This window comes from Vulpes lagopus, chromosome X, assembly GCF_018345385.1.
Source record: "Vulpes lagopus strain Blue_001 chromosome X, ASM1834538v1, whole genome shotgun sequence".
NCBI lineage: Eukaryota > Metazoa > Chordata > Mammalia > Carnivora > Canidae > Vulpes > Vulpes lagopus.
In genome coordinates, this window is record NC_054848.1 from 2,400,905 (window position 1) to 2,410,482 (window position 9,578).

Genomic DNA, 9,578 nt, shown 5'->3' on the forward strand with positions numbered 1-9,578 from the left:
AGACTGGGGACCACGAAAATGGAGTTTCGGGAGAGTAGGAAGTGTTCTACGCCTTAAATTCTAGCAGCAGAAAAACCCATGTATAAAAATCACAGAAATGCAAATTACATTCCCCTCCCCACACTAGTGTTCTGAATGACCCATCGGTGTAACGATTCTTGTGTATTTGCCCTCCACAATGTAAATTCTTTTAAGCATTAAAAAAACACACACACACACACAATTCCAATTATCCCCAAATTGTGTGGAAAAGATGACCCTCTTTTACCTGAATTTTCCTCGAATAAATAAGAGACTTTATTATGAGGCACAATGCCTCTTAGTGATTACGGAGAGATCAGTTTGTCCTTTATTCTAGGGTGTTAGCTATCATAATGTCAACGGGAGACCTCACTGCTGAAAAAATAGAACTCATATATTTAAGTCTGATTTTCTTTTGTCTTTGGGGTGTACACTTCCACGGACAAGCATATAAAATGTTGTGTTTTGCTTTAAGCAGCAGTAAGGATTGGGGTTCAGGCATGGCTAGACTTTGGCTGTTGGCTGACTGGCACGTTCACATTCATACTCTTAGAATAGCAGCTGCCATGTTTTGTGCTTCTGGCACACAAACTGTAGTGTGAAGGGAAACAGGGACCAGGACAAAACGTTATTGTGGTAGGTGGGCACCACAGTGTGGACGGTGAGCCCTACCCTGCTTCCGAGCTCTTGTCCGAGTGCAACGGACAGACTAACTTGGGTGGGTCTTTGAGGAAATCTGGGACGTACATGCAGTCAGCAGAGCCACACATGTAATCGGGGATGGGTCAGATGTGCTCCTTACTGGAAAAATCATAATAGTCCTTGTCGAGGAGCAGACATGTATTCATGTCGGGTCGCATCTCAGCTGAAGTGCTTCTATGGTCCAGCCATTGTCACTGCCACTGAGCTCACATATGCCATAGACCGACTGTACATGCCACGATACCCTGCAACATGACTTCACACCTCAGCTACTGTGAGCTGCTCAAGGAAAAACCCTAGTCTTTTGTCTTCTTGGTTTTCCCATCACCTGGCAGAGTCAGAGTAAATATGTAGTGTCTTTGTTTTACATGAAGGATGTTTTGGGAAGGTAGATGCACATGGACGGAAGCAAGACACTCAAGAGTCTAGATTTTAGATACGGAAGATCTTGCATGTGAAAATGACAAGAAATGAGCCTTTTGGTCCCAAAAGCACTGCAAGGGCAGATACCTTTAAGTTTAAACATGACAGCAACGTAGCTAAACTGCCTGTAGGTCATCACTGTGGTGCCTCTTCTGGGAATCTGTCCCTGACTGTTCAAGGCCACGATGGGTGCTATGTTGGGAAAGATCATGGATTAGAAGACCTATGACCCCACGTTGGTTTTGCAATTTTCCAGTAGGGAAGACATTGAGGTGGATTCTAGGTATAGCCTGAGTGGTTGTGAAGGAGTAAAGTGAGGATGAATAATTTTCTTTCCATAATGTAACTCTGTGGCCAAAATGAGGTGGCATGAAAGGACTGTGGATAGAACAACAGATTTAGGAAATGCATTGTAGTACCTTTATATTTTTTGAATCTTGAGAGGACCAATGGAAACAGCTTTCAACTTCCATTGAGAAACCAATATGGCAGAGAACATTTATTTCCATAAATGTTTTGAGTCTATTTAAATCTACTTTAAAAAAATCATGCAACATATTTTATTTTCAAAACATTTTTATGCAAAAAATTTGAAAATCAATCAATTAGTTCCCCAAAGGAAGTGGCCACCCCGTATTCTACAGAGACCTCACATCCGGAGACTTCGACTCTGAAAGAAGAGGGCCTGTTCAGAGGTCAATGATATCGGATACAATTTAACTAGAAGCAAGACAAATTTGGAATTAAAAAAAAAGTAGATTTCTATAGAATATTTTGCATCTGAGCTATTTCTGTACTTTATCTTGTTTTATTACTATTCAAACACTAATGACCTAGTGTTGGCTGAAAGTATCGCAGTAATTTACATGTGTGTTCATATTATATACTTGCAAGTAATTATTTGGAATTGATTTTATACTCACTCATCTTTGGCTTTTTAATTATAAAAATATTAAAATAAATTTACTCACAATTCTCCTCATACAATTCCCCCACTTCTTTCACATTACACGCTTCTAACCTGTTCAGATTCTATGATGCTTCCCTAAAGAATGCTATGGTTTTTCTGGCTTGAGATTCAAAAATAAAAATGTTTAAAAGCCAGAGAAGGGGTAAAAAGGAAAAGGTTAAGACAATACGAGCTCCTCGTAATGCTGCCAGCTGATTATACACGTGGTCCCTGGGAAATGAAAAGGGCACGTCATCAAGGAGACAGTTTGTTTTCTCGAGTCTGTAAAGTAAGCACGTTCGTTTTCGGGGCTACACATGGTCTACGGACGACAAGCTAACTCGATTCTGACCATGAAGTGCTTGCGGTGCTGAGTGGGCATCCCCCCCGCTGACAGATCGCTGCCAAGGAGTAGGCAGCAGGGAGCATTCATTGAGGCATCCCCCCATTTTCGTGGCTGGTGTGTTTGTTTTCGTTCAGCTCTCAGAGATTCGACACAAGCCATGGAAAGCATTTTCCGATGTCGGGCTTTAGTTGCGCTGATATTGTAGAATGGAAGACTGATCTGGGAAAAGGTAGAGATTCTAAGCCCAGATGGTGTGGGAAGCAGGGGCTGAATGATGCCCTGGAGACTCATCTGGGCAACCTGCTCGGGGGACTTTGGCAGGTGGGGACACCAGGAAGATAAGTTGCATAGGTCTAAGTATCAAAGGGGCGGAGGCGAATCGTTCGTTCAGAGAGCAGTGGGTACCCTGAACAAGATGCGAGTGTCCTACAGCGGCCAGTGGCCTCTGCCCAGATTGATCTTGAAGAATGCAGGGGGAAGCAAGGAACAAAGCAGCTAAAGCCAGGCAGCCTGCAGCTGGGACTGTCTGAGCAGGTATCAGCAGCTGTGGGCAGATGCCGGTGGCTGCCTTAGCCGAGGGCAGTCCCACCGGTCTGTGACATTGAACTAAGGGGCAAGATGGACTTCTGCTTTATATGTCCCCCACTGTGGCCTTGTCTCCTGAGTCAAATAAATGTGGCATGGAAGCTGGAACTTGTGAGAAGCTGAGAAAAACAGGCATTGGGAGGATCCCTCCAGCAGTTGGAAGTGTGTCTCAAATTGCCCATTTGGGGATTAAAAGGGGAAGGATTATATTGCCACAATCATGCCCTTGCTAAACTTGGCCCCCGATACACCTCGACACCTTTACACACTGTCGGCCCCAAGAGATTGGGAAGCCTTCAGCTTTGGGAGACTGTGAGATTCTGAAAACAATTTTTTAGTAGTGCACAAAAATGTCTGAAAGACCACGTGGGTGTCAGACCATTAAAAATACAAGTTTTTTTCCTAAGCCCTTACAGGCCATTACAAATATAGACCATGTATTAACTCCTAAGAACGCTCAACAAATACTAAAGATAAAGTATCCTAGAAACCACGCTGTCTACCTCTTACTCCGTATTATATTGACATGGGTGGATGCTAATTTATACATTTAAGAAGGTAGGCAAGACATTCCTGCACATTTAATAAAACATATGAACATACATACATAAATTAAGTGCTGGGTTACAGGAAGCATCGTAACTAAAATTCCAAAGTATTAACTAGAACTAAATTAAGAGGCTATGTTGAAATAAATTGGGGGAATTGACATATAAAATGGAGGGAATTACATCCTCAAAAATTTAAATTGGAAAGCAAACTATCTCAAAGCGATGATCTACATCCTACGTAAAGGTGATAATGAGTAGAGTAGCATAAATCCCAAGGATCTAAAGGGAAAGAGATAACATAAGAGAAGAAATAAACCATAGAGATGATAAAGGTACGATTGGGAAATTCAACACAACCAAGAGTTGTTCTTTGAAAACACAATGAGTAAAAGATGTGTACCTCTGGCACCACTAAGAGATTAGGAGACAAAATACAAAGAAGTAGTGATATTTGTCAATTATTTCTTAATTAAGGTGCAGAACAATACAAAGGATGAAGGCTTTAAATATAGGAGGGGTCACCGCTACAGATAAAGCAGAGATCATTCACAACTTCGTGGACTTTGATGTCCAGAAGGAATGTGGCAGCAAAGTTCAAGAATTGTTTTTAGGGCTGGCTTACCAAGAGGTAACAAGATTGAAAACTGCATATGTTGAAAGCACTACAGCAGTGGTTAAAAGGCTTCCAACAGAGAGAATATCCATAAGCTGTTCAAGAAGTAGATCATTCTAGTTTTATACAAAAAAAAATAAATTAATTAAAATTAAAAAATTTTAAAAAGGGGAAGAAAGAGTGAAAATATAATGGCCCGTATGCTACTTGTAAGGCTGATGTGAATTTAACCCTGAAGCTGATAAATAGACAGTGCAGGGAAAAAACTAACCAAACAAGAAATCCATCGTACTTACAAATTTGGCTTTGAAAATCAAAGGGCCGTAATTATGAACATGCGTTATCCAAAAAAGTACAAAATAAAAGAGGGTCTTGGGACCTAATTGGGGGTGTCCCTGCATAGCAGAGATTTATAATTAGAAAATCTGGAAATGCAGTTGATCCCAGAGCTGGATTTTGACAAAAAACTATAATCAACTGGATGGAAGGAGAAAAAGCAATGATGGTATTTTAGTGTCCGATCTCAAAAAAGTCTGTAATTAGGAATGAAATGGAATTTACTCAGGGGACTGCAGGAATTTATTAAAATGGCAGAGCACATACCACCTGAAATGGGAAGGCACCGTCTTTATACGGGATGGAGAAGAAGATGCATGGCTTGAGATGATTTTTACTAACCTTGTAGAACTTGACAAGTATATATGAAGCCGCTGATACCAGACGTAGGTTTGGACGTGGACTGAAACCATCCTTCATGCCTTGTGGGTGGGAAGAGTAAACTGGGGAAAACTCTTTGAAAAACAGGTTAGCCGGACCTAAAGCAGGACGTGGGCAGAGCCTGGAGCCGGGCGTGTGCTGTTCACACAGACGACTGTGAACAAACGGTAGACATCTAAACTAAAAGTGTGAGCTCCACCAGATGGCAGACGGCCCCGTTTACCCGGATTTGCAAAAGGCAAAGAAAATGAAATGCACACACTCATCGTGAAACAAAAGTTCACATAACGGCAGGAAAAAAAAACCCTAAACGCGGGATTTTTTTGCGGAGATATGAAGTTTAACTCAAGATGGGGAGACATGTTCGGGAGGAGGTTGTTCAAGAAATTAATCTTCGTCACGACCCTCGGTTTTGTTTGGTGGGGTGGGCTGTGAGCTTACATCACCTAAGCAAATAAGTAGAAAGAATGGGCCAGCAAGGAGCACGTGAGCCGGGTATTTGGATTAAACAATTTGTGCCCACCTGGGTGCCAATATAAACCAAATAAAATTTAACAGTTTGTAGGGCGACTTTGTGGAGGGGGGATAAATATCATAGACCATAGGGCAGCCCTGGTGGCTCAGTGGTTTAGCACTGCCTTCAGCCAAGGGCCCAATCCTGGGGACCCCGGATCGAGTCCCACATCGGACTCCCTGCAAGGAGCCTGCTTCTCCCTCTGCCTGTGTCTCTGCCTCTGTGTGTCTCTCATTAATAAATAAATAAAATCTTTTTAAAAAATATCGTAGACCATAGAAGTGCATAGGTAACCACATCACGATACACGCAGGGGTCCCTAAGCACCCTTCAAGTGGTGTGTGTATGTGTGCACACATGCGTAAACTGCAAGAGCTCAACCCTCAAGTTCATGTGTATTTGGGGGAGAAAAAGAGAAACTGAAGGTAACGGATATACAATAGGATGTTGCTTCCCTGAAAACTATTTTCTGGGAACCATATTGCAGATTCTTGATGCTGCATTTTCTTTATTGTGTTGAGCAGAAAGAATGAATGGTTGGACTTCAGGAAAATAGACACTTCCCACGACAACAGAAACACGTAGGGGGCCGAAAACGTTTTCCGGTCAGTGCTGAACGCATTTACATGGCGAAACACGCCTGCTCAAATGAGATCCTTGGAAATGAAAAAATAAAATAAAATAAAATAAAATAAAATAAAATAAAATAAAATACAATAAAATACAATAAATACAATAAAATACAATAATACAATAAAATACAATAAAATAAAGATCGATCAACCAGAAAAGCCTTAGGGAAAAAAACATTCTGAACCCACACTTTATTGACAATGTATTAAACTTGGGTGTTGGTGAATATTTTCTGAATTTGGTCTTTTCAAAATAATACGCACCTCAGGCTTGTAAAACGGAAACTAGCACAGGATATGAATTTCCCTGGTTTCCAGGGGTTTACTTTTGTACAGGAAGAGATTATTAAAAACTCAAAGATGATTTAATTAGTAGCCTACTTGGCAATTAGAAAACTCTTTGACCAACATTGTACGAACCGTTTTTGCCCATATTTTAACACAGATATTTTATTCATTATTATTATTTATTTTCCCCATATTTTAGCACAGATTTTGTAATTTATTGTTTTTCAAGATTTTATTTATTTATTTACTTATTTATTTAATTCATGGGAGACACAAAGAGAGAGAGTAAGACACACAAGCTGAGGGAGAAGCAGGCTTCCTGCGGGGAACTCGATGCTGGGGCTTGATCCCAGGACTCTGGGATCATGTCCTGAGCCAAAGGCAGATGCTCAACCACTGAGCCACAGATATTTTAAAATGTGGCAGGTAGTAAGCAAAACAAAAGATGAATCAAGTACGTGTCAAATCAAAGCAGCTAATAGACGTCAGTGAAAAAAATTCAACAGAAATATCTTTGTACCAAGTCTAGGAAACACATTTTCCTTGATGCCTCAGCTGGGAGTAAAAGGTCTACTAACAAGGATTGCAAGTCAAACAATTAAGTAGAAAGCTGCAGTTTGAAAGCCTCTGGACGTTTACTTATTTTTATTTTTCAGTAATCTTGAAAGCCTCTGGATATTTGTAAAGGTACTGATGTTGGTTGCAAAGCCAACGCCAGCCTGGCTCACTTCACGGGGGATACTTGTACCGCCAGCCCTCAGCGAGCTGAAGAAGGTACAAAACGTAGCATTTGACTTGTGACAACACTGTTTTGTCCCCTGAATGCTGAACATGGAAGACTTGTCATTTGAGTTCTGACTTTTTCTTTCCCCCCAAACACAGCGTTCTCCACAGCATCAGGGGAGCTCGATGAAATTGGTTCTTTGTTCCATTCCAAGGGAATTAGCAGCTGCGTGATGGCAGCGGGAAGAGGATGCTCTGGAGATTTATAATGTCAAGTGCCCCACGTGAACTGGACGCTGAGGGTACGTACTTCACACCCAGTGCAACAGGCCCAGGCCAGCGCTCACACATCTGGGACACTCAACAGCTGGCTCCCAATATTCCCTGGGTGTGGCTCAACCTGCAGCTGAGTTGGGCGTGAAGAATGGAGGCCATGGCGAGAAAGAGTCAGGGGTAGCAACACATGAGATATAATTGAGGGTGTTCTAGATTTCAATACAAAGTTTACTTAATTCCTCTTCACCCCCAATGCTTATGGCAAATTTTGAAATTCGGTGAACTATATCTCTATCATTATTCATGAGGTCATAAGTCCCCTCCCCGCCCCCCACGCTGTGCCCCGCAACCGGGAGCTGGGTTCCAGCAAGCAGTGGCACATGGAGCACACGCAGTGATTTCAAAGATGCCGAATGTTCTCCAGGACGGAGATGCCTTCTCGGAAATTAGAAGGTAGATTCCTAAGATCACATGATCTGGGCATCTTTAAAAGGAAGTTATCTGGGCTCCAGAAGGTCATAACACCTTACAGACAACGACAGCTTTTTTCTCATCTTGAAGATAATCCTAAAAGCTCATAAAATGTGTGATGCTTTTGTGGGTACCTGGAAACTTAGCTCCAGTGAAAACGTCGAGGATTAGATGAAAGAAGTGGGAGTGGGCTTCGCCACCAGGAAAGTGGCTGGCGTGGCCAAACCCAACTTGATCATCAGTGTAAACGGGGATGTGATCACCATTAAATCGGAAACCACCTTTAAAAATACCGAGATTTGGGCCGCCCTGGTGGCACAGCGGTTTGGCGCCGCCTGCAGCCTGGGGTGTGATCCTGGAGACCAGGGATCGAGTCCCATATCGGGTTCCCTGCATGGAACCTGCTTCTCCCTCTCCCTCTGCCTGTGTCTCTCTCTCTGTGTGTTGATGAATAAATAAATAAAATCTTTAAAAAAAAATACCGAGATTTCCTTCAAACTGGGCCAGGAATTTGATGAAGTTACTGCAGATGACAGAAACGTAAAGAGCATCATAACCTTACATGGAGGTGTCCTGGTACAGGTGCAGAAGTGGGACGGAAACTCAACTACCATAAAGAGAAAACAAGTGGATGACAAACTGGTGGTGGAATGTATCACGAAAGGCGTCACTTCTACCAGAATTTATGAGAGAGCATAATCCAAGGGACATCGAGCGGAAGTTTGCATTGAACTCTACAACATTCTGTTGGATATATTGTCCAAACATGTATTGTTATTTTCTGCTAATTAGCAAGCAACCAATTTCCCCCAAATGATCTTATTCAATGTAGATATGTTTCTTAAATAAAACCTTTTAGATATAGAAAAAAAAAAAGAAATTAGAAAGTGCTCACTCATGGACACACGTCCCCAGCACAGGAGGATGCACAGAGGTGCCAGCCTCTGGCAAGCCTGATCAACCTCCACTGAGTCACTGGCATTCAAATAGATGCATTTTTCTGTCCGGAGGCTTCGGACAGAGGTCATCGCCACATATTATGCATATTCTCTCTAGGAGGGGACATTCCACTCAGTCCACGATTCTTATTTTGTCATTAGCAAATGTCTGACATTGTTCACGAGCCCATCTTAATATCCATTTTTGTGTGTGCCCTTCTGTTTGGCACACGGAGAAGAGAATATTGAATGCTGTTTTACAGCAGATGAACTAATCTGATAGACTTTCCTTGCTTTGGAGGTGCCAAGTTTTATTGTTTTTCAATTCAATTTTGTACAGAAAGTAATTCTGTCTATAGCTTTATGAGCTAAGATATCTGCCAGGACACACACACACAAACACACACACACAGAAATCCACCATATTTGAGGGGAATTTGGGGAAGAATATGAAAGACCAAGCAACCAACTGGGAGCTTTTCTGCGATATTATTATTTGAAGATGTAAAGCTATCCCCTGAGCTCACCCCAACTAGTCATGATAGCAACTTAGATAATGGATTCGATGGAGTCAATAACCCATAACTGCGTTTCTCCCGGACAACTGAATTTTTGGTTTGAGTCTTCAGCACCTAACACAGTATCATCGAAATTCCTGGATGGATGAATGCGTGAGTCTATTTCAGGTTGTTATCACCGTCCTATTATTTTTTTGATTATTGAGTACACAATACCTGACATACAGTGCTTTGTTTTTTGTGCATTTGAAATCTGAAATGAGCTCTAAAGTAAAGCTCAATGACATTGTCAACTTGTCTGTTGGTGTTGG

The 9,578-nt window shown here is 41.8% G+C and overlaps 1 pseudogene; it reads left to right on the forward strand.

Moving 5' to 3' along the window:
- The first annotated feature begins 7,922 nt into the window (after positions 1–7,922).
- On the forward strand, positions 7,923–8,637 carry LOC121483363 (annotated as a pseudogene).
- Positions 8,638–9,578: the final 941 nt, after the last annotated feature.